Below are 23,531 nucleotides of genomic sequence, written 5' to 3'. Positions count from 1 at the left end.
TGATAACAAGTTATAAATAAGAATGATTATCATCATAACGCTGATTGCATCGTAATAACAATGACACAGGACAAAACCAGTCTTCTCAAAACACTCATCACAAGACTGAGCAAGATGAAGTAACTCGAGCAAGGTCTCTAGTCCCCACCTTCTCATGTTTACACAACTTTTCCTCCAGATTCCCAGTGAATATTGAAGTCCTAACTCAAAACCTTCAGACCCTTTTCCAATTTCACGACCGGTAGCACTGCAAGTGAAGTATCTCCCCCCACCGCTTCAACCTGGCTACACGGAGGTTGCAGTACCATAACCGTGGCTATGCCAGGTTGCACAAGTATTTGAGAGAGGACTGGGAAACCTCACAGAATAAGATCCCTTATCTTTTGCATGGTTTTTAGGAGATGCAGTTGAGCATTAGAGTTGAACTGGAAGTTCAACTGATGCAGTTGAACTGGTAAGTACCCACCTCTTCGATTAAAGAACAGGATCTTCCTGCAATCAAATCAGCAGCTGACTATACCTCTGTACTTGACCTGGTGGCCAAGGTGCAGAAGAACCCGCAATTTTCTGCCTCTAGGTCTGGTTGGAGAATAACTAAGCACTCACGTTGGGTGTCACAATTTCAATTTTAGTTTCAAAGCCTGCCAGTTGACTGCTGAGTGAGTGACAGACATCCCTGGGAAGGCAGACTTTGTGGGGGATGGCTGCATGGTCCAGAGAGCAGTCGTCTCCTTCCCAAAGCTGGCTTGCTCCCTATTACCTCTAAACTGGCAGCACAAAAAAAATATTTCTCATCGTTAACACTGATGAGACGAAAACAGCAAAAAAAGACCACCAGTTGTTCATTCCTGATTCCCTCCTGAAGTCCTCTGAAACCCAAATGAAGAAAGCTCTGGGTAGAAGTAGGTAGGGAAAAGGAAATAGCAGTATTTACAGGAAGGGAGGGATGGTGTTGGAAAAGGTGAAGCTAGATCAGTCTTCCCAAATGAAATCATGCCTTCCTCATGTTTGCACAGTGCTTTTATTCTTTAAGTGAGGACCTTTGCTGCCAAGGCAACAGTCACTATAGAAATCAGTGAAATAACCAGCCATTTCAGAAACTGCAACTAGCTCCAAGGAGCTGAGATTTTCGAATCCTTTCACATGCAGTAGGTGCATTTTGGTTGCAAAACTGTATATAATCCCTAAACATCTCTAAAAAGTTGAAATGATAAAGCCTTTAGCAAAAAGCATTGTTAAAACAAGCTATGTCTGGGGATAAGTAAGCACTACATGAAGACAAAATAATGAAACATTCTCTGTTGAAAAATAATACTGAGATACACATTGATGATATATGCACACAAGCAAGCAGGAAAAATCAAGTGCTGTAACGACTGAAGTTTTAATGCTTTAGAAAGCAACACATAGGTGAATTCCAAAAAAACACCAGCAGGCAGAAGTTACACAGACACCAAATAATCCAGATGAAAGTTGGGATCTCTCATCCTGCAGCTTCACAGCACAACACAAACTGTTCGGAACAGCAGGGTGTGAGTCACGTCTGCAGTCACCTCTCTACAGGAATTTTGTCACCACTGACAACAGCGCTCCCACACCTCCGCAACTGGATGTCCTGTACCTGCGAAGTGCCTCTGAATGCCGATCTGCAAAGAAAAATTTATGTCTGCCACAAATTATGCGCTGGATATCACTAAGAAGATAGGAGATACCTGCTGATAGGAGATACCTGTAAATATAAAATGAAGGCACAGAAGGGTACACGAGTTTCACAGAGCTCTAAGGTTTCCAAGGTCAGTCCCAGATGGAAAACACTGTCCCTGGACACAGCGCCAGACCAAGCAAATCACTATTACGAAAAGAAGGCTGGGATCAAGCTACGAAGCTACTCCCACATACCCTGACTAGCTACTTACACAGCTTCAGAGAGAGGGAATTGCCTGCATGCTACATAAATCCTAAAGCAGCCCATTTTTCTTAAATTACTCTATGGGAAGAAAAAACAAACAAACAAAAAAACCTTATATATATATTTCCCAGCACAATTTTAAAAAGCAGAGCAATAAGAATTCACTTACAGGCAGGGATCTCAGCATAACAGCTCCAAACTCAACCCCAGAGCTCAGCAGCAAGGATCTCAAAACAAAGGTACTGGTGCTGAATCCCAATAACCAAACAACTTATCTTCAGGTAAGAAACACTGCTGGTGAATATCTTCAGGACTGTTACAAAAACACATCACCTATATGGTGCCCATATATAGGAATATACAAACATACATACACACACACTGCTCAATCAGAGACATTTTTTCCTCCAAACCTGATGAACAGGGAAGCCTTGCTCTGTGCTTCTTCATAGCCCTACATCTCCTCGCTCAACTTTATTCCTCCTCCTTCTTCTTTCTTCTGCTGTGAAGTAGTTATGGAAACCAGCAAACACTCACGAGAGGGTTTCACCTGACCAGCAATTTCATTATCCGAGCAGTTACTAAGCAGGGCTTTTGTTTTGGTACTACGGAAATCCTGTTTTGAGTGATGCAGGGGTGGAAAGGAGGGGGGTGGGGAGGGGGTAGGTCCTGGCTTTGGTTTAAGTTTTGAAGAATTATTTCAGACCAAAAAGTCTCCTTACAGAAATGAGTCAGGCAACGGGACCAGAATGCCAGCTGGTACCTGCAGGAACAGCTAGGGGCTTTCAAGCTGATTCAAATGTAGCTGTCATTTCGTGCTAACATGCCACAGTCCTGATGTCTGAATTCTGAAGTAAAGCCACACCTACAGTAGAAGTGGTATTAACTTTTTTTGAACAGCTGTAAAAGGAAACCTACCCCCTTCCAGCCCTGCCCCCCCACCCTGCATGCTTGTAGTCCTGTGCAAGGAAAAGGCAAAGAGCAGCCTCCCCAAATAGTGACTTTGCACAGGAAAAACAAAAACAAATTATATTCAACATCTAAGAACTCAATTTTGCAACTCTGTTCTTGAGGAAAAGTGGTTTTGTACCATTCAGCCCTCTACCTGCAAAGGGGTACATGAAAATACCAGCAGGTTGTCACTGACACTCACACGTAGGTAAGCCTAGCTTTCACAAAATCCCAAAAACACTGAGATCCTTAATTCTTCAAAGCCTTCTATAGCAGTACTTAAGCCACGTACTACACCAGTCACTTCTATGCTACAGAAAAGCAAAGCCCCGACGGATCCCATGCCACGCACTGGACTCAAACCTGGCGTATGTGCAGGACAGAAGCAACCCGAAGTATTGCTGGATCCACACTCGGGCAGCAGCAGGCTCTGGCCCTCATCTCCATAGCAGCTAAGCACACATCCATGTTACAGTGTGGGATCTGGGTCAGGCAGAGATAGGGCAGAGCTAGAAATAGAGCCCCATGTCCTCATGCAACCTCTGAGCTAACTCCATTGCTAAAACACACGAAACGATACTTGCCTTCCTCTTGCCATTATCCAAACCCCTTTTTGTTTATATAGGGGCAACAGAAGACCTTGGAGGGAAAACAGATAAAACACTAAAGAAGGCAGAAAAAGCATCATTTCCCCAGAAGGTACAGAAATGAGCAGAGCATGGAACAGGGCAGAAGGATGGAAATAAGAAGAAGGAAGAGATAAAATACTTGTGATGTGTTCTGCATTTCGATTTGATTAACCAAGTTGAGGTGGTTTGGGTTGGCTTTTTTTTTTTTTTTTTTGCCTACTTTGAATACCTGAAAGTAATTTATTGTTAGAGAGCCAGTTTTGTGGTGAGCCTCTGGGAATTCAAGTAGTTGCAAGAAAATAAAATAAAAATAAAATAAAAATAAAATTTTAAAAAAGCACACCATACATCAGAAAGGGAGAAAGGGAAGTTTTGCCTAGGGAAACTCAGAACAGTCTCGTGACTGATGGCAACGTGCCTCTAAAATGCATACTCCAGCATCTTTTGTAAAATGAAAACCAGCAGAGAGTACAGCAAAAATATAGCCTCAGTCACTGAAGGCTTAAATCAACTGTCGTATCTATTAACATTTGGGTTTGTTATTGGACATGTACTAGACGGCATTCCAGACCACAACAGTTGCTTTCTCCAAACTGCCTTCCCCTGACTTGCCACTAACACAAAGAAAACTGAGTTTCTGTGCTTAGAAGCCAAGCCTAGAATAATATGGTTTTATATTCCATTAGAAATATATTTTATTTTAAATATAACACTTCTGAAGTCCAGCAGAACAAAACCAGATCAAAAAGACTCTAAGCCCCAAGAGCCGAAATAAAAATAGTACATCTTCATGCAAGCTGCTGTTCTCTGCGTTTCAGCTGTTACTATTCACAAGCCCACCCAAAAGGTACACCATCAACATAATGCATTGCCAATGCTGTTACCTTTGCAAATCAATTCTTGGGGTTGTCTTTTTTAATTTAATTTCAGATAACACATACTAATCCCTGGTCTGAAAGAAAAAAAATATGTTCAACATCATTTCTGGCATATCCTAGCCTGATGTTTGGACACATGTTCCTTCTCTATCCAGTAATAATCTGTTCAGGGTTGCACCCACAGCAGATGATTGAATATGGAAGACATCTCTGTAGGCAGAAGGAGAGGAAGACTGTTCTTTCTCAGCTGGCCAAGAACAACCAGAAACCTGGGAAAGGCTAGGGAAAAAAAGGCATTTTTATACCAGTAACTTGTTGGCAATCAAATCTTAATGATGGGAACTTGTCTTGCTAGAGCCAGACCTACTGTAAATTCGGAAAAACTGCCCTGGCATCTTCCTTTTGCAGTTAATGCTACGAGCAAGGAAAGTATCTCATAGCTCACTTGCCAAATTTCAGCCACATTCCTTACTGTCTTTGCTGCCAGTCACATCGATGCCAAATCTCCTGATCAGCCACTATCTGCATTCAGCTTGATGGCAAAACCACATTCATGTTCATTCAGCAAACTCCAGTGCATCTGGAGAGATGCGTCCTCTCCCCGCCCAAGCTGGGCCGTGCACCGTCTCTTCCCTCGAAAGCAAGGAGGAGTGCCAGGAAGGGAGAGCAGCTCACACCAGCTGTGTTCCCTGAGTTAAGTGTCCCTGGCTTAATTAAGTAAAATGCAGTTAAATGCAGGATTCTTGTTTGGTATTTCAGGACTGCTGCTGCTACACGCTATGCAACAGATAGATAACTGAGACTTCACAAACCAGAGATATTCCTCCCCCATCGCTGCCAAGTGGCTTTCTCTCTGCATTGGACTCCAGATCTTAAGGCCATCAATTCTCATCCATTCTCGGTTGCTCCCAATAAGTCAGAGAGCTTATCCTGCCACACCAGGGCCCAAAAAAACAAAACATGCAACCTTCCTCCCTAAAATGTTAAGCCTTCCTAACAACTTTTATTGTCACGTATTTTAAGAACACAAAACAATGCTTAAAGACACTTTTATCAGCACTGGCAGCAAGTGTGTGTGCTACAAGGTATCAGTCAAACAATTGCCAAGACAACCAACTTGAAAGTACTGAAGGAGGTTCAAAGTCCACAAAACACAGATATTTTTTTCAAATGAACTATTCAGCATATTGTCAAAGTTACAAGCAACTCCAGTCACCAAAAATGAACACAGAGAGAGAAGGAAAAATAAGAAATGTGCATCTTGTTATCTGTTTTGGAAATCATATTTCAACAGACTGAAAGCCTCAGAAGTAAGTTCCTCCTGCAGACACTGAATTACCTCTCTCTTTCCCCGTCGCAGCACCACACTAGGGGTATAAGAAACACAGCTGCATCACGTTTTCCTAATATCTTCACAGAGATGTCCACTGGCTACCCAGCAATTACAGTCATGACCCCAAGGAGTGCCTCAGGCAGGGTAATCCTCATTCTCGAGATGGTCAGTCATACAATACCTCCCTCCTGCCACAGAAAGGATGGAGGGATCAGGTCCAGAGTGCTGTGATCGGCCACTAGCATGAGGGTGCACCCACTAGAGAACTTTGCTAACTAGGCTAAATGTTTTAAATTGAGCCAAAAGAAGGCAAACTGAGCTGCTTGCTATCAAGCCTATGGTAAAACCCTCAACAACCTGCCTCCTTTCATTAAATTGTGCATTTGGAGGGAAGAGTTAACATCTCGCAGCACAGCATTAGCCATAATGGCACTTTCATGATCCGCTGCCACCTAAGTGCCTCCAGACTACATGACGGTGTACGTGCTTTACCAAGCTGGCAGCTGTAGCTCCCCGAGATTTGCTGTGCAGTGCTCTCCACCTATATGCACTGCTTGCAGTGAACAAATCCAATCACTTGGACAATTTCAGTTGGTTTAGAAACCGAAAAGCTGCATCCACCCTTGAAAAGAACAAAATCAGCATTCCTTGCTGGCTGTGCGGAAGTAGACATGTGAATTAACCATGTAATCAATTAAGGGATGCCTGTCACTCTGAGTGCTTGCCTGCAAAAAACAAGCCTGGACTTCATAGCCCAGAAGAGACCCTCTATTACAAATTAGCAGGAAGCACATAAGGAGAACAAGACCTGCAAAACTACAGCAGCAGAAGAACAGCAGAAACCCAGGAAGACGAACCCAAATAACTGACAGTGAAGGAGACGAAAGGGAGGGAGAGGAGGAAGAATTTGTGGTCACACGGATGCCATAGCTTTCTGCAGGCAGACGGGTGAGGCTCAGATTAGCAAGGTATTAACGAAAGCAAGGCAGTAACACCAGCAAGGTGCAGCCCAAAAACAGAGGAATGAGGGGATAGAAATAAAAACAGAGGAAAAGAGGGGATGCTCCCCTCTCCCAGGCAGGTCGGTGCCTACTGCAAAGCTGCAGCTCCGCTGACTTGTGGGAAAGGAAGGGAGATGGCAAGTAAAGAGGGGTACAGTTGGAAACAGCCTCAGCAACAAAGATCAATAGCAGAGGAGATAAAGCAGCAGCCGTGTTGGAGAAAGCAATGCTCCTTCAGCAGCAAGATGCAAAAGGCTGAGTGGAATAAGCCCCTCCCTCGGGTGAACAATCGGAGGATGCGCTCAGTAGAGATGTCCAACAGCATCCGATGGCATTTTAAAAAGAGGTCATTAAAAAAATAATCTCCCATGCAGAAAGGTGATGAAAATTCACAAGCAGTCCTCTGGCGCTGCCAGTGCTTCTCATGTACGGCTTGTACAGACCTTTCAAAAGCTGATCAGGCTTCTAATGAAAAAAATGTACTGCTTTGGAAGTGATAAGATCAGGTACTGTAAAGTCTTCATACCAAGAGATATTAAACCATCAGTAATTTGCATCTGGGGTTTGTTCAAGGGTTGGTGGTTGCGTTTTTTTTTTTTTGGTTTGGGTGGTTTTTATGGGGGTGAGGGTGGAGCTGCACTTGTGAAGATTGCACAGAACGTAAATGCATACAAAATTTGCTTTTAAAAGCAAGTATATTATTATCTATCCTTAGGCACTCCAAAACCTCCACTGGCTCCAAAAATACCTACATTCACAAACACTTCATGTGGGCAAGAGGATGAAAGTATCACAGCATAAATCCTGATGAAATATGCATGCCAACCCAAGTTGTACCACAACAGCATTGAAAAAAAAAGAAAAAAAAATGTCTTATTACAGGTTTTATTTCACATCACCAGTGAAACAATGCAGGCACTTGTTTTAATTTGGTTCTGAGAAAAAACAGTGCCAATCTGAATCATTCCTTGGCAGCCAAATTACAAAATCCTGGCAGCATCTCAGAGTCAGAGTACAGGGTAACACCGACAAACGCAGGATGGCACCTCTGGGCTCACCATTCAACGCATCGGTGCACAGTCGCTCACAGCAATGGCCCAAGAATAAAACACCATCTTCCACTGAGTACAGGTGAACAGCAAACATAACAGACGGCACGTGAACCACACCAGTTAATTCGCAGCACGGGCACGCAACTGATCTTGTCTCACGTGTAGGATTTGCCATGCACAGCACCATGCGAGTCAAGAGTTAAGGGCAACCACTGATCCCGGGCCATGAAAGCCAGCGGCTACAGCAGACCAGGAGGATATCGCACTCTGTCTGCCTCAGATGGATTTCTTGCCCTGCCCAGAGTGCACAACGAGATCTACAAGAGATGGGTTGTGAAGAGAAGCACTAAAGGCTCTCCTTGTTTTCTGGATCAGTAATGAGGAAGGATAATGTTTAGAAAGCATTAAGCAGTAAAGATCCTGGGAAAACGTGGCATGACTAGCATGGAGGAGAGCACAGTCAAATAGAGCACAGCGCCAGGACAAAATCAGGAAACTTGTATTTCACTGCTTCAATAAAAGTCTGTTTTTGCCAAGTAACCAACTTCCTTGTGTTCTTCGTTAAGTAAGTTATGAAGAGCAGGCAAAGACGTAAAATATAAATGGCTACACTTACACAAGTAGTAGGCACTGGTATTGTAGGTGCTGCGCAGATCATTGATGACAACGGGACTTATGTCCCCTAACAGAGGGCACAAACCTCGGGGTCAGTTAGCGGGTAAGGGAGTTTTATACTAACAACTGTTGCATTTGGATTCACCTTCATGATCCACACTGAAAGAGATACGCAAGAAATTGCAGAAATCTCCCTGCTTCAGATACAGCAGCTTTAAAACTACGGGTGGCTGGCGTCTCCCAGATCTCTCATGAAAACTAACTGCATCTCTACTTAGAAACAGCCTTTCACCTTCAAAGTTAAAACATGGGCTAACAGTGTTTTCAGATCTTCTTTTTACCACTCCCTATTTGCAAAGCAGACTTTGAGGTGGCTTTTAACTGGCAGCCAGACAAAGGAGTTCGGGATGAAGACTATGCTAAGCTGTACGAGCAGCTTCCCTGGGACAGGATACAATGTACAAAGATCCAAGCCAGCAGCGTGCAAGTCTTTAAGGGATCCCATGCTACTCTTTCCCTCCATACAGGGCTATAAAGAACAGCGGGGCCCTGCTGCAGCTCCAGAAATAGCAGGCCTGCCCAAAGCATGGGGAAAACCCCAAGCCACACAATCAGCCTGTGGCTGCCTCCTCCCTCATTATTCACAGGCTCAACAGAACTGAAAGTCATCTTCATGCCCTAAGAGATTTCTGAGTATGTGTTTTCATATGGAGTGCCAAAAAAAAAAAAAAAAAAAAAGAAAACCCCAACTTTTGCTTACCTACTTTGAATGGGACTTCTAAACAGGAACTCCTCCTATTCCAAAACATGCTTCAAAGCTTTACATAGAGTCAGATTTTTTGGTACAGACCCATGGTTCATCAGAAGAGCAAACTGTACTGCATTACAGTGGAATCTAACAAAATCAGGAAGACAGTATCCATCCCAAAATGAGCCCTAAACAAAGCGTGTACTCATGCCCACGGAAGATTTTTCCTAATTTTTCTTTGAATCAACAGTAGCATCCACTCATTCTTCCCTTCTTTCCCCTTCCTCTGCAGCTTGTTTCAGACCTAGGTGTCATTACCTCCCCAAGCGAGCAGCCCACGCTCCAGATTAAAGGTCAATAGGCTTGTGAGAAATACGAGAGGATGATAAAACTAGGGCAATGCAGAGCCATCACCTAAGAGAAGAGGCAGAATATTTTAGACAACTTTGTGACCAACAGTAAAAACAGCCCAGGCCCACAATTCTCAGCCAACACCACCAGCCACCTCCTCCTTCCCACCGTTCAAGGGTTTTCAAAAGAAGGAGAACCAACCTGAAAGCATCCTGAGCACTGTAAATAAATTATGTCCCTGTTCATCAATTAGCTCAGACTGCATTGAAGTGAAAGCCACAGCAGGCTCTGTAATCACTCAGCATAAACTCCTGTGACATCACTCCTGCACTGATGGTTTAATTATGCCCACAAAGACTGTTACAGAACATTAAACATCAACAAAAGTCTAAGCCTGCGTTACTTTTTTTCACATATAAATCTAATTCTGAGTGGATTTAGTTTCAAGTAACCTGGAATTATTGGATCAGTTCTTTTCCCACCTTTCCCTCACCAGCAGAAAAAAAGCAGGCTACTGCATACCCAGAAAGTGTTTGCAAATAGTCCCTTTGCTAAAGGGATGGACTTTTATTATACGGGGAGCTATATTTTTTTCAATTAAATATATTTATGGTTTGGGAGAGGGTTGTTTATGTAAGCTTAGTAGCTCAGAAAGCAGAACAGGGGCAAAGTGTTCTCTTGTGCTGTGAGGAATTACTCTAGCCTCCCTGGAAAAGCTTTTTCATTTAACTAAAATCCAGTCCCTTGCAAACAGTTGGAGCTTCAAAAAGCATAAGCTGTGCAAGGAGAACCATAAAAACAAAGAAACTCTAATGCAGCTGAAAGTTGCTTTGAGTTCTCGTTTTGAATTTGCAAGATTATTTCCTCTTCAGCGCTTACCAGGACCAGAGATACCCGCATCATCTGAAGCAGCCCCCCGTTCTTGTGTTAGTACAGTTGCAGAGGGAAAGTTTCTTGAGGCTTGCCCAAGTCAGATCTTTGCTATTCTAACCTAAATACTGTACAAACACATGCAGAGGGCTGAACAATACCATGAAATTGCTAAGAATTTAGGCAGGGTGTGACTAGTTTGAGGACAGGCCAATGTCCCCAAAGAAAAGCACATGTCTGGGATTAAAAGAAAAAAAAAAAAAACAATTGAAAACACAGGAGTTAGAAATTATTAAAAAAAAAAAAAAAAAAGAAGATTAAGAAATTGAAATCAAAGAGGCACCAAAACTAAGTAGCTGGTGTGATCTTCCTAGTAAATTCTCCTCATCTGGACTGCTTAATACCACCAATCTCAAAGCTTTCTTGCTATAAATAAACTGGGTTTAACTGAGTTAAACCTCCCAGTTTTTAAAAATTAACTAACTGTAACAACATCAGCATTGTTACTGATAGAAAAATTGTTTGCCTGCTAAAGGGATCTTTCCAATTTACAAGAAAAAAAAAAATAGTATGTATTGCTAGAACCGAGTAATTTTTACTGCTGGTTATGAGAAACTGCCCACTATCAAGGGAGAAAGCATCCTTAATCATTTTGAAGTTTAACTGATAATAACTAAACACTTGTCTCTAGAACTCACCTAGAGGCTTAAAGAGTAACTTCAGTTCTTAAAATTCACTTTTGAACACAGAACTGCAATTTGACTCAATACAGAATTTCATTATGCTCCAGAGAAAGGCTTTTGTCTACTGCCATATGTAAAAGGCCTCCTGAAAAGAGTAAGTGCTATTTTTCTTCAAGTCATTTGCCCAGGCAAAGTGCTATGTTACAGGTTTTCTGGTCTAAATATTACATAGCTAAGTATTACCTAGTTATGCTGAAATAAATGCTGGTTTTTGCCCATGTCACGTGCAGGGAGCACTTGATGCAGCACACTTGCTGAACCAAGCACCTGAAATGCCCCTGAATATCTCCTTAATTTGGCACATCACAGGGCATTTCATGGGTTATTAAGACCTGGCTGGGAGTGCTACAACAGCAGGAACTCTGCTGAACCAAAGAGCATCTTGAGAAATCACACTACTTTCGAGACCAACACAGACTAAAACAAAGAAGCAACTAACAACAACAAAAACACACACCAAAAAAAGCATCAGAAAACAAACTTTCTAGAAAAGAAAACTGTTAGACTGGCTTTTGTCCCTGGTTCAGGGAAGGCAGTGCAAAATATATCCAGACAAAGTTACGAGAACCAGAAGTAACTGCAAGGACTAGTAATAAACAAAGAGTGAAGAGCTGCCGACATAATGGCTGCTTCCTAAAAAGCAATGCTTAAGAAGTACGCAACCTACAACACACAACATATTTACCATGGGATAGTCTGCTGATTAGCTTCCACCCAACACTTCACGTAACTAATGCAAAATAAAGGCTCTTAGAAGTATGATACCAAGCAAAGCACATTTAGTAAACGATAGTAAAGCCCCAGCACTTTTCATGGGTTTTAAAAACTACTCAGATAAACCAAATCCCCCTCCGTGAACTATCGGAACACGAAAACTTCAAACAGCAAAGTAAGTCTCTTTAAGACTTTGCTCTTAATTTGCATCAACTATTCTGAATGAGCTGGGCCCCAGCTCGAAGCAGCAGCATGCACCCTGTAGCTCTGATTTTACACCACGCTGACATTACCAATGCAAAGCATTCAAGCTGCTCACCTGAACTCAGGTTACCTGTTCCAGCAGAGCTAAACAATCCTTCTCTTGCAGGCAACCAGATCCCCCCCCCCACACACACACACCCTCCTCTGTTGTGCTTGTGTGTTTGCATGGTGGAAAACGCCTTTTTTTTCCTGGCTGGGTTTGCTGCTGGGCGAGGCAGCTCAGCAGGCTCACTGCGCAGTCACACAAGCAGAAGCAAGCCCTTTCGGTGGCAGCAGTGAGTTGTTGGAGCAACTCGGCTCTACATTACATACATGTATGTTGAAACCATAGCTCAAGTTTCCTAACCTTCCTTTCTATTTTTAACCGGAGTCATTTCCCCCAGCCTCTCCACCATGCGGGCAGCTGCAGAGAGCATCTGGAGACAACTGAGCACTCCACCAGGCCAGTTTTCCTAGCAAACTTTTACTATCGCCCTGCAGCAAGCACACAAGGGGCAGTGGATATGCTCCTCAAGTGCTGCCCCAGAACACACAGCTCAAGATAGCAGAAACCGGGCTTTCTTCCTTTCCCGTCTTCCAGGTCCCGTGTCCAAGACAGCTGTTACTGAACACAGTAACTGAGTGTGACTGAATAACACTGAGTAACTGAGTGTTATTGAGTATGGCTACCTGCTTATCCAAAGGACTTATCCAAGCACTCTCCTGGCCTCCTGCTGCAGCTCACATAAACCAGATGAAATCCCGATGGGCGCCTCTTGTCCCTAAAAGTCAAAGGAGAAAGGTGCGTGTATTAATTCAGGGGTGCTGGAGACTCGCTTGGCGGGGGGACACGTGAACATGTGGCAAAGAGGAGAGCGAGGGACTTTTCTCCTTTGTGAAGCAGCTCCTAAGGCAGCCACAGTCCCAACAAGGAGGTAACCCTACGTTTGAATTTATCTCCTCCTCCAAACAGCTGGTATGCACAACACACACAAACTGTGACTCCTGAGTTCTCCCCTCACGTGGTGGGACAGCTTTAAAAAAACCTGCTTTAGAAGGACAGCGTGCAGCCACCCTATAAAGCTAGCCAAGCAAAAAGGCACTTTCCTGTGCAGCAAGAGCAGTTTTGAACCTTCGTAGCTGATGGCAAGCCAGGATACAGAGCACAGGCTGTGCAAAGCTTTTAGCCATGTGGAACAGCATGGAGCAGGCTTTTTGCTTTGGGTTGCTTTTAAATGTGTTTTGGTAGCAGGGGGCCATAGGGGTGGTTTCTGTGAGAAGGATCTAGAAGCTGCCCCATGTTTGGGAAGGGCCCCATTGTTTTCCAGAGCTGACCCAATAAGCGATGTTGTTTTGTGCCTCTGTGAGAGCATATTTAAGACAGGGAAAAAAATGCTGCGCCACACAGCAGCTGGGACAGTGAGAGGAGTGAGGAACAGCCTTGCAGGTGCCAAGGTCAGTGCAGAAGGAGGGGGAGAGGTGCTCCAGGCGCCGGAGCAGAAGTCCCCTGCGGCCTGTGGTGAGGACCATGGTGAAGCAGGATGTTCCCCTGCAGCCCATGGAGTACCACGGTGGGGCAGGGTTCCACGCTGCAGCCCATGGAGGAGACCACGGTGGAGCAGGTGGCCCTGCACCGATGGAGGCTGCCGCCTGTGGAAGACCCCTGCCGGAGCAGATTCCGGGCCGGACCTGTAGCCCGTGGAGAGGAGACCACGCAGGAGCAGGTGACCTGGCAGGAGCTGCTGCCCGTAGGGGAGCCAGGCTGGAGCAGTTTTCTCCTGAGGGATGGACCTCGTGGTACGGACCCATATCTGGAGCAGTTCTGGAAGATCTACTGCCTGTGGGAAGCCCACGCCAGATCAGTTCATCAAGGACTGCATCCCGTGGGTGGGACCCCACAGCACAGGGGACGAGAGTGACCGAGAAGGAGCGGCAGAGAAGAAGTGCTGTAGACTGACCATAACCCCCATTCCCCCGTTCCCCTGCGCTGCTTGGGGGGAGGAGGTGGAAGAGGGTGGATGGGGGGGGGGGGAAGGTGCTTTTGGTTTCTTTCCTTTGTTTCTCACTTCTCTAGCTTGTTAGTAATAGGCAATAAATCTTACTATCTCCTTATGCCGAGTCTGTTTTGCCCGTTACAATAATTACTGCGTGATCTTCTGGTCCTTATCTCAACCTTTGAGCCCTTTTCACATATTTTCTCCCCATTCCTCTTTGAGGAGGGGGAGTGAGAAAGCGGCTGTGGTGGAGCTCGGCTGCCCACTCGAGCAGAACCACGACAAAGTGAGGCCCAGGTTTCTGAGCTGGGCTTTGAGAAGTCTTATTAGGGCCAGGTGGAGAAAAGTGGAAATCTCCTTGTACAACCAGACTGATCCTTGGCACGAGAGAGCTAGGTTGTGAGTTCAACACCCAGAAGGGACGCAGCTTGGGGAGTGTGAGGAAAAACTCCCATGTCGATGCAGGGAGCTCAGAGCTTAGTTGTGAGCTTGCAGATCTGCTTTTGAATGCAGGCAACGAGAGCAGATTAAGTCCTTCCTGAACTAAACCCTCTTTCTTTCGTTCTAGCAGCTGCAAACATCACAAAGGAGGCTACTTTTACTCTCCTCCACGTAATGTGTTTTCATATGTTACATACTGCCAATACTTCAAGTTATTTGATCAAAATAATCTTACTGGAAACGTCATCAACCAGATTTAAAGCAAATGCAGGCAAAACTCAATAGATAAGTAGTAACAAATGTGTTGAAGAAATCTTTCTTAAATGCCTGCAAAAGAGAAGTCAGACAAGACTCTGGTGTGGAGTTAAGCATGGCAAGGGACAGCATCTTCACAGCTCAAAGTAACACATTCAAATCACAGTCCACCTGGTTTCCAAGAAACAAAGCCACTCGTCAAATCAGCCGATCAGCCATTAGCCCATTTAAAATTAAACTTCATTAATGAGTTACAGTACTTACGGGCAGCTGAGTAATGCCACTGTGGCAGAAGCTGATTGGATTCATCAGCTGCCGTGCAGCTGCTCTTGCCAGAGGGGAGAAACCCTGCCATGAGCACACTTCCAGGCCGGTGGGTTCAAGAACCTGTTCCCCACTATCCACAACAGCAACAGGCACAGAGCACTTGGCTGTTTGTGGATAACCACGCATCTTTGATACCATTTGCTGCAAAACTCTTCGTGGCCTCAAGCTATTTCAACAAACAGGGAGTGAAACACTGATTTCTCTCTACGCCCAAACCTACAGAGCGCTAATTTCTTGCTCAGGGGCCTTAAAAGCATTGCCCACCTATGGCTCTCACAGCACAACTGCAATGGATGAACTAATCTGAGTGAGAAGCCTGGAATGCTGTGGTTCCACCCCCCACCCCATCTCCCTCTCCTGGTATCAGCTTGAGATGCTCCCACAGGCAAGGGCTGGATTCTGCATGCAGAGGGGAGGTTTCTCTCCTGTACTTAACTCCACAGCACCAGTACAAAAGACGTGCCAGCAAGCAACCCACAAGCTAAATAAAGAACTGCAAATAACTTCGCTTACCTCCTGGAAAAGGGAATTTTAGGGATCTGAAACCTCTTCAGCAGTGTTTACTGGGACCTTTTGTTAATGATTCACTTGACAGTGCTTTAAGCTGGTATTTGGTAAGACCATGTTTTGTCATCACCTGCCTTCCTGCCTCAGTCTGCACAACCAAACCAACCCCACAAATGAAGTAGGCACAGCGTCACTTGAGGTTTTTAACAGAAAAGAGTGCCTCAGAGCTTGCTTATTCCATCCTAGCTTAAAAGGTACAGTATATATGTCTGTGTGTGTGTGTGTGTGTATATATATGCACACCAAAAAAAAAAAATCAATGCCTGGAGTAGCTGTTCAGTGTGTAAACACGTTTATACAGACACAGATGAACCACTTTAATCTGTAAGCTTTCTAATAGGTGTTTTAGTTTCTTTCTCAAAAGCCAAGCTTAAAGAAAAACATTCAATTCATCACTATAAACCTATTAGAAAGCTTACAGATTAAAGCTCTCCATCCAAAAGAGGTTTGAGATGAGAAGGGGCGGTTGTATCAGAAACACGAATAGGATCATCCACCACGGGAAGGCTCGGTATCCATTTAAGACACAGCTTATGGACTGCTGGCTGACAGGTAGCACGAAACCTGCCCTCCTCTGTGCTGCCACCACGCTCCACTCGCGGCTCCCCAGCAGCAGGAGCACCACAGGCGTCTGGGCTGCCATGGGGAGCCCCACACCGCCTCGCCTCCAAGTCATTTTGCTAAAGACCCAAGAAATTCCTCTGCCAACTCAAAGGAGTCAGCGCTGGGAGGAAGGATTCATTTCCCAATGTATAAATACCAGATGTTAAGCCCTACCCTTAAAAAAAATAAAAGCTCCTACTACTTTGTTAAAGCAAAGCAACCAGAAACCCACAGCCCATCAGTTCTTTTCCCTAACAAATGCTACAATGCCTTCACCATCAGCTCCTATAAAGCCCAAGGAAGCCCACAGGTTTGTCACTAATCTTCAGACTCCAGCGAGGAAAGGGACTGCGAGAAGGTTCTGGTGAAGGGCTCTGAACGTCAACCTACATTTTCAAAAAGGCATCAGGATGCCTTGCTTCTAGCAGTCCTTTAGTAATTTAGTACCAAAGCACTCCACAGATCCATCTGCCCAACCTCGTCCCACTTCCTTAGAGGGATTCTGAGTGGAATTACCTGCAGGCTTCTTAGATCAAATCCTATCAGCACCAGTTCTGTAAATTTTCTCCCACTGAGCATACATGAGATGAATCCAAGGACTAATTAGAAGACACAGTCCAGGCCACGTTGTCTAAGTGACACCCATGTCTACCTTGGGCCGATACACACCTAATGGGACAGAGGCCAATGTAATAAATCACTTCTGACAAAAAATGTGCTCATATTTGACAAAAATGCTCTTTATTACTCCTGTAGATCCTATCTGTGCATGTTTAATTTTCCTGGCAGCCCACAACTGTACGGGTTCAGAGACCTGAGGGCACACAGCAAAGCCAGCCCTGTTTTCCCATGAATGAGGTGGGGCCAGAGGAAAAAGAGAGGACAGTTTGGTGAGTATTACAAGTAATTAAAAGTGAGCTTTGGGAACACCTTTTATACATGTTTAATCCTTACACATTTAAATAGTGTATGTGTCCAGGCAGATACAGCTTAATACCATGTGCAGCCCTAAACAAATAAAAAGAAATACACTTAACTTTTCCAAAGTACTTGCAAAGGGGGTGGGGAGTGCTTTTTTTTTATTATTTTCTTTTTTTTTTCACCCTCTCCTATACACTTTGGCCAGGACATATTTAGGCAAAGGACTGAAACAGAGGACAGCCTGAAGTAGTTGCACCATTTTCCTTTTATAGGACTACACATCTGTGAGTAATGTTTTCTGTTAAAGCAGCTGTTGCTCTGCTTCACCTCTACCTTCCCACACTGTGCTTCAAGACGAGGACAATGATCACTATAAAAACGCCTGAAGATAGATAGCCACAGAGGATGGGGCTACTTGCTTCTTTTCTAATCAGCTCGCAACATGTGTTACAGAATGCTTGATTTGAGGTTGATTGCTGACACTTCAAAGAAATAATTACTACCAAGTTTCAGCACCGATGTTTCTTCATAATACAGTTAGTACGTGCACTGGCTAGAGAGCATCCTTTCAGAAGCTTTGATGAGAAAAGCCCTTCCTTGGCCCGAGAGGTTATATCTGCCCAAGTCTTAAAAGCAAAAAGTCAGAGTAAAATCATATTGATGTGGGATGAGCATGCTGATGACCACCACACCACTTGAAATACAAGGAATCTGCAAGCTTACAGAGGTGTGACATTCATCATCATGGAGTTACCTCCAGCTGAGCTGAAGGGAACAAAAAGCAGAGCTGTAATAATGCTTTTGTGCAAAAAGAGGAAAGGAAGACTGAGTAGCCTAAGCCAGAGATGAGAAGAGAAACAAACCCAAAACCTAAAAAAAGCAACTGAAAAAAATGAAGTAGCTTTACCTGCTCACACCTCTGAAGGAAGGAAAGTCATAGAACAGGCAACAGTTTTTAAAGCAAAGCATTCCTCTCCCCTTAAATTGCTAAACAGCACTCCTTCCAAAGCAGAGCTTTCATGAAGGAGCTACACTCTTGCCTTTTCAGGAAGCGTTTTACATGGCCCAGCATGATGGCACATTTCTTGCTGGCTACCAATGGCTGATACCAGCACAATGCAAAAGCTGCTGTGAGTTCAAAGCCTGATTCCTTATTTCTAGGATCAACACCTACCAAAGGTCACATTCAGATCACTACACTTGAACAATATAAATCCCTACATTCACCACACATACTCCACAGAGAAAGTATCACAAAAACCTTTTAAGCATTTTTCCCCCCTCCAGTAATCCGATTCTGGTCACTGATGCAACATATCAGCAAAAACATGCCATATGACCATTAAAAGAAAACAACCAAACAGCTCTGTTTGCTTCAAAACACTTTTAAAAGTGAGTCCTCACGTTATTGTTGAATGCACTGTTTTAATGATTTGGGACATAAAGCCCATTCACTTCAAGACAAAGCTTTTTGCTTTTAACTACTGTGTGACTAGGTGCTTATTTGAAATGAAGTACCAACTCCTGCACTGAATTACTGTTTGCTATGAGAACCAAATCCCCTCCTTCATTCAGCATTTAGTATCACGATATGCTGAACAACCTACACCACTTTAAAATTGGTGTTTATTACTCCACTTCAACACTTTCACCTTCAAATGAAGTGACCTAGTTTATAGTAAACTCACTGTGCAATCCGTAACACAGATCTCTCCAGAATTGCTGTGAATGCAACAAGTCTTGTGTCCTCAACCTTATTACTTCTTCTAGCTCCGAGCTGTTTTTTAAACCACTTTTCCTACACTGAAATGCCTTTGTAAAGAAAATACAGAGTTGAGGATGTTGGTAAGTTTTTAACAGCTTTGATGGATGATCTTTCAGCACATTTGCTTTATGACCCAGAAATGAAGCACATTAATAAGGTCAAATCCTCATCTCTAGAAGCAATCTGTTCTGGCTATCAGTTATCCACCCTTCTGAGGGTTTTCAACCAGTGGATGTGTGTATTTCTGTTTGATATAATGTGATCTTAAACAGGTCTGTAAAAAAAAAAAGTGTAGTGGACAAAAAAAAAAAAATAAACTCAGTAGTAAAGATGATATAGAGGAAAACCCAAGACTATTTCTTCTGTATTAAGGCAATAACAGCCATTACACCTTCTGTGTGCAAAGCAGCTGGGTGGACATTTGCTTTTGAAACTGAAGAAATCTCATTAAATTTACCTTAATGGGGTTCTGATATACATTAGAAGCGTTACTAAATACTTAATAGAATTTTAAGTCAACTTTTTAAACTAACTTCCAGAAATGCTGGGTTAAGTAGTTAGGTGTATCAGCCACCAAGGGTGTTCCTGGAATTCTCACCAGCTCCAAACCCTCATCAGCTCCAGCAACTGAGTTTCCAGAGAGGAACACTGTGTCATTCGTGTGACTCACAGAGCAACGTCCGGAGGAAAACACATTTCTGTTTAGTGTTTTAAAAAAAAAAAAAAAAAAAAAAAAAAAAAAAGCCTCTACCTGCTTTGAGGCCAAACCATGATACCCAAACAAGAAATCTTTCCTCCAAAGGAGCTAATTTCAGCCTCCTTGAATACGTGTGCAAGAGCAAAGGTTTATTTTAAATCCCTAGTAAAAACAATGATTACACGCAGCCTGCCAGCAAACCAGAGTCATCTGAAAACTCAGCTGAAAGCCTCCCCTGCTGCTCCTCTTTCAGAAGTGCATTAGGAAATATGTCACGCTTTTGTATTTTAACACGTGATTGTACTTTGACCCTACACCAGTTTTGCAACCTCCTAACGCTGTGGCTGACCGATCTGTTCCGGGCAGCTCCCGGCTCACCCCCTGCACCCAGCCCTGCACACAGTCACGGGACTCCAATGAATTGCGACAGCTCTGAGAAATCACAAGTGCCCCAGCACCCTGTGTGCTCCCTGTGCCTGCCAGCTGTAAAAAGGTTTGCAGAAACACCAACAGGATCTGCATGATCCCAGAGGGGGTCCTCCAGGAGATAAGACCTTTCACTGCAGATGAAGCCAGTGCATTGTCCCAGCTGTGCAAACAGCCTGGATCTCGCTCAAGCCTCATCTAACTGGAAGCATCTTTGTGGACACGTTCATCCCATGTGAAACGCCACGGTCGCATGTTAGACCATCAGTGAAACACCTTTATTTTCTGAGGAGGCTCTGCCATTAGGCACTGGAACGGTGTGGTGGAGTGCAACTCCCAGAGCTGCTTTGGAAGGCGAGCCAAGCAAGCCGAGGTGGCACAGCGTGCTCCTGCCATTCGCCTTCACATCAGAGGTGCATGAAGAGGCACCTGGCTCAACGCAAGTTTCAGTAAAGTGACACAGGACAAGCTGTTCTTTTCAAACTCCCCGCTGCAACCAGCATTTTTCACGTGGCAGGCAGTTTTCCACACGTGGCTCTGTCCCACATCCAGCTGGGATGTTCCCTGCCTATAGAGTGCCACTCCTTTTCCCTATCCACTTACTCTGTTCTTCTCAGAAGTATCATTATCCAGGTGTGTCCAAATCATTTGGCTAAGGAAGTCATCACCTAAGAACATTAAGTTGGTTGTAGCTCTTCTAAAACCAAACTTTCAACCCAAGGGCCTATGCTTATACATGTAGGCACGCCAAATTTTGTGTGCCTAAACCAGAGGAGCATTTCTTCACCAAATAACCGTTACAGGACACGGACAGATCTTTCCACAAAGAGTTCATTCTTTTGTTATTTACCCTACATCTTGCTACAACAGTGCTGGTTTTGTACACCAGTAGTCTGGCAGAGAGCGGGTGCTCTGACTTCTTTAAAGCCTTGGACAGAGCAAGTATATACTGCTTGCCTGCTTCGAAACATGGCATGTAACAATGAATGTCAGCTGCTGCTGCCATCCAAGGGAGCAATAACGAGCCTTTCAGAAAAACGCCCTCACTGATCTGAAGCAAGGCTGGCTGAATATAGCAAGTCACTAATTTATTATGCATAAACAGAGACAATGTGTCCATACTTGGGCTTACGCAGAGTGTCGCAAGGCAAATGATTTTCCTTTCAGAAAATAAAGGAGTTCATACTGAAAGCACATTTCATTAATGCACAGAACTGCCAGATTGCTGGGCGGCAGGCTGACAATCTCTTTTTTATAGTGGTGAGATTTGAAACAGTACTAATGCTGATCTCCATGCAAAGAAGGAGCAGAGAAGTGAGAGAGGAATATTTCATTTCTTCCCATTTCTTCTGTTCTTCAGCAGCAGAACTTCACCCTTCTGCAAATACCAACTTCACGCTCTGCAGATGCTATTTCTTGCCATTCAGAGGAGTTTATTATTAACCTAGAAAACCCAAATGGACTTTCCAGTACCAGTGAAATTTGCATCTTAAAACAAAACAAAACAAAAAAAGGCAAGAGTTAATGGGTGACTGCATTTTGTGCCAGCGGTCAATGACAGGGCTTCTGGGTGTGGAAAGGGCTTTTTTTCCTGTCAATGATAAACCAGCTCAGTCTCACATCCTGAGTATTGTTTGCATACCGTTAAGAGCTTCACTGAACACAAACCAGAGAGAAATCCAACTCCTTGCCCTGCGATGTATTTTTGAGGCACATCACTGGGGTGATTAAACTCTCCCAAACACACAACTTGGACCTGCTGTTCATGCAGCAAGCATCTCCTCTCTCATGCCCAGGCAGCAGATTGAAGGCCACACACCCCACTCAAAGACTCTGAAGATGACACAGCCAGATGCCTCCAGCTCTGTTTTTTTTTTTTCCTCCAGTAAAACCAAAACTAAACATTCACAGTTTAAACTGCACTGACTCAGACATACCCGCCTATCCAATGACTTATTAATAAGCATGAGGTGGCTTAATACTGCAAAGCAGGACTTCAGTTATCCACTTCCTCCATCCCAAGGGCAAATGGAATAACACAACAGAAGCCATAAGGAGCTGTAACATGGCACACTGTTACATACCCAGTACTCTGTGTCGTGGAGCAAGCATTAGCAGAGCTTCACAGATGGACAAGCTGTGTGGTGCCATCACCCTAGGCATGGCCTCTTCACACAGCTTCTCCCCAGCACGCTGCAAGTGCCAAAAGCTTACCTGGCTTCGAAGGATGATCAGATGAATGCAGATCAATGAAGACGAAAATACAATGCTCAGCAAGCCTGAGTCATTAATCACAGAAGGTTGAAAGAGCTTATTAGAGAGGTGTGTTTCTGGCCTTTTATGCTCCTCCCCAGAAAGGGCAAGCTCAGTAGTGCTGCCATAGGCACAACACAGGCTGTTTCTGGCGTAACTCAAAACCTGGCTGTACTTACATCTCTGCCAATGGCCAGAGTCAGATAAAGGTGTTCCCAGTTCCTATTCTTGCACACTGGCCTGCTATATCTTGCTTTTATAGCCTTGACTGCTGTGATGCATACAAGAAACACAAAAGGTCAAAGATCAAAGCAATTGCTGTTGTGCACGGACTTTGTGCTCCCAACACTGGAAACTTTGCTGTCCTAAAAGGAAATTGTCAGGCGTTTCCTGCGGGAAGCATTACCTGTGCTGCAGAAGCAAAGGGCACAATCATGGGGTAAAAAACATTGCAAGGTACAAGCATGGAAAATATTAGAGATTCTGTGTTACATCAAAAATTATGAAACACCAGCCACGCTGTTTCAATCGAGCTGCTTAAAGCTGGTTAAAACTACTGCAGAGAGACTAACTAATACCACACTGATTCCTAAACTAAATAGCCTTGCCACCTGTTTCAGAAAAGCCAAGTTTTGGAAGCTTTGAACACAAAGGAGATTGTGCACAGCTCGCAGAAAGAGAAGCCTATATTTTGTTTGGCTCAGTTTGAGTTCTGCTTAAGTGCAGCATCGATTTCTAAATCTCAGGGAGCTAGGTATTTGAGCATGATGAACGTGCATAGGTTTGATTCGCACGTAGCGGATTTTGTTTCAACTTGCTTTCTATTAGTACGGGTAGCTATAATGGCCAAGAATAGCTCTACAGCCTGTATATAGCCTTACTTGACAAACTACTATCATTTTCTCAATCTTAAAAAAAACACACAAAACCCATAAATATACTATGCTATATGCACAGAGTAGCTAATACTAAATCAAGCCATGCTAACATACCTTTCCCCTTGCATGCACAAAGTACATTCTGGATGGCATTTGTGCCCCCCCCCCCTTTTTTTTTTTTACACCAATTAGAATGTAAAGACCACACTCACATTTTTCAAACATTTACCAGATCTCTTCTATGCCACACAACAAACCATCATGCCACTCTGAACTCACTATTAATCCTGCAAGTCCCTGTGTGATCAAAATGGAGACAAGGAGAATCATTCTTCTTGACACCCTATGGCCTCTCAAGTATTTCCCA

The 23,531-nt window shown here is 44.0% G+C and overlaps 1 protein-coding gene across 9 annotated transcripts in view; it reads right to left on the bottom strand.

Annotated features, from left to right (window-relative positions):
• SGMS1 (sphingomyelin synthase 1) overlaps positions 1-23,531 on the bottom strand; it is an 83,466-nt gene that overhangs the window by 19,847 nt on the left and 40,088 nt on the right. For 4 of the 9 annotated variants that reach the window (XM_068689500.1, XM_068689499.1, XM_068689496.1 and 1 more), the window contains one exon: positions 12,728-12,819. The exons of 3 other annotated variants lie outside the window; for them this stretch is intronic. The gene's annotated coding sequence lies outside the window, so the exon portion shown is untranslated. Of the gene's footprint in view, positions 1-2,322; positions 2,347-12,113; positions 12,257-12,727; positions 12,820-23,531 lie in introns of those variants that run through there. 2 more of the 9 variants (XM_068689503.1, XM_068689506.1) reach the window with 2 other exon arrangements.

This window comes from Anas acuta, chromosome 7 (genome assembly GCF_963932015.1).
Source record: "Anas acuta chromosome 7, bAnaAcu1.1, whole genome shotgun sequence".
Taxonomy (NCBI): Eukaryota; Metazoa; Chordata; class Aves; order Anseriformes; family Anatidae; genus Anas; species Anas acuta.
This window is presented reverse-complemented; position numbering and strand designations above follow the sequence as displayed.